Source organism: Helianthus annuus, chromosome 4 (genome assembly GCF_002127325.2).
Source record: "Helianthus annuus cultivar XRQ/B chromosome 4, HanXRQr2.0-SUNRISE, whole genome shotgun sequence".
NCBI classification, from domain to species: Eukaryota; Viridiplantae; Streptophyta; class Magnoliopsida; order Asterales; family Asteraceae; genus Helianthus; species Helianthus annuus.
In genome coordinates, this window is record NC_035436.2 from 118,189,736 (window position 1) to 118,192,136 (window position 2,401).

General features: G+C 42.3%; 1 non-coding gene across 1 annotated transcript; it reads right to left on the minus strand.

Moving 5' to 3' along the window:
- Nucleotides 1–1,107: 1,107 nt before the first annotated feature.
- On the minus strand, nt 1,108–1,214 carry LOC118491823. The gene has a single exon (XR_004892268.1). It is a non-coding gene; the product is annotated as a small nucleolar RNA R71 (small nucleolar RNA).
- Nucleotides 1,215–2,401: the final 1,187 nt, after the last annotated feature.

Genomic DNA, 2,401 nt, shown 5'->3' on the forward strand with positions numbered 1-2,401 from the left:
TTTGATTAGACGTTGAGGATAAACCGGTACTAAAAGCTCTTGTGTCCTTGGACGACCTCGGTATCTTACCAACACTATACTACGTCCACGATGGGTGCACTTGCCCATATGTGTGTTTAGTGTTAGTAAATATCGTGTTTTATAAATTTAAAACTTGGCTAAAAGTGTAAAAATGGCTTAAATATATATCTAAAATTATATTACACTTCGCACACATCAAGTTTTTGGCGCCGTTGCCGGGGACACAAGGATTTTAAGAAAGTTAGGAATCAACGCCTAATCATATTTTTGTTTTTCTTTTTAATTTTTTAGGATTTTCTTAGTTTTTCAGCTTCTGCAGAGCTCAGCACGGGCCGTGCCTGGTCGGACACGGGCCGTGCCCAGCATCGTTACTGGCAGTTTTTAGTTTTCCAAGTTACAGAAGGCTGAACACGGGGCCGTGTCGGTGCATCACGGGGTCGTGTCCAACTTTCCAGTAACTGGGATCTGGAAAACAATCACTGTAACTCCGACCACGAGCCGTGTTCGTTGAGCACGGGGCCGTGGTGAATCTTCTGACCATCATTCTTTTCTGTTTTTATTGCAGGACTTGGAACCAGACGTCATCCTACGTAGTGTATGAGCTCCAGTTCTAATAAGGATATAAAAGAACCTCTAGAAGAACCCGAACGCTTTCTCAGAAAAAGACTAAAAGCTAAAAACCAAGGGAAAGTTTCGGGGAATCCACCCATGGCGGACCAACGTACCCTCATGGATTATCTACGACCCACCGTAGGTAACCTAGGCGTTGCTATCAATGCACCGAATGTTGAAGCCAATAACTTCGAACATCGGCCGCATTTGATACAAATGCTCCAAAACTCCGCAACCTTCCATGGGCTTGCGGACGAGGATCCCCATCTACATATTACTAATTTCTTAGAAATATGTGATACCTTTCAGATCAATGGAGCATCAAATGACACCATCCGCCTCCGAATGTTTCCTTTTTCAGTAAAAGACCGAGCGAAAGCTTGGCTCAACGTCCTCCCAGCTTGATCGGTAAACACCTGGGATGAACTAGCCCAAAAATTTCTATATAAGTATTTCCCTCCCGCTAAAACGGCTAAATTAATGACTGAAATTAATACATATTCACAAGAGGACGGGGAATCCTTATATGAAACTTGGAAAAGGTTCAAGGAACTATTACGCAAGTGTCCACATCATGGCCTTGCGATATGGCAACAAGTATCCACTTTCTATAATGGATTGTTGCCACACACAAGGCAGACACTTGACTCTAGCTCCGGGGGACTTTTAGGTAATCGCCGCCCGCATGAAATATATAACCAAATTGAGGAAATTGCTCAAACCAATTTTCAGTGGCACACTCCCCGAGGCAATAAATCTATTGCCCCGGGCGCCCATAAGGTTGATGAAAGCACTTCTTTGCAAGCCCAAATCGAGGCCCTTTCTTCAAAAATAAAAAAATTAGAAATGACAAAAACAGTCTCGGTTATGCCTTGTGAAGGGTGTGGTGGGCCACATGAAAATTGGAGTTGTATGAAAGAAACGGAAGATCAACAAGAGTCGGTAAGCTACATTGATAATAGACCTAGGCCGTCGGGTCCTCCAACGGGCACCTACAACCAAGGATGGCGAAGCCACCCAAACCTTGGTTGGAGAGAGCCCGGCAATAGTAGTAACCAACAAACCCAATGAACAAACTTTCAACAACCAAGAAACGAGTCACAAAATTTCACTCAACAAGGTGGACGGGAAAGGCTTGAAGATACTGTATCTCGCCTCATCTCCGACACTGAAAAGAAACACTCGGAAAGGTTTCTACAATTAGAGTCAAATTTTAGAAATCAACAAGCTAGTATTCAAAACATAGAAAAACAATTAAATCAACTCGGTCAAAATTTTTCCGAGAGACCACAAGGTGCATTACCAAGCAATACCGAAACAAACCCAAAAGCGCAAGTTCATCTAATCACGTTACGAAACCGAACCGTGGGGCCTGCAGAGACGCCACCGGCAACAGAGGAAATTATACCCCCGCCTCTGCAGGAAAAGAACTCCGACCCTTTAGGATTGTATCCTAAAGCGGGGCCTACCATAATTTGCATTAATAACTTAATTCATTATCTTTCAATAATCCGACCCTTTAGGATTGTATCCTTGCTGACTCAAACTACTGGGTTGAGGGTAACGTCACCTTCAAAAGAGGGGCCTACTACAATAACTAAGATAATCTCTTAGACAAGTGCCAAAGTGCGAAAATAATCAAAGGTTATACTTATACACGAGTCGGATCCAAGTGATTCATCTTGTCTATCTGTTTTTATTTTATTTTATTTTTTAGCATTTAGTTAGTTTTTATTTTCTTAGTTTAAAAACCTTTTCTAACTTTTTG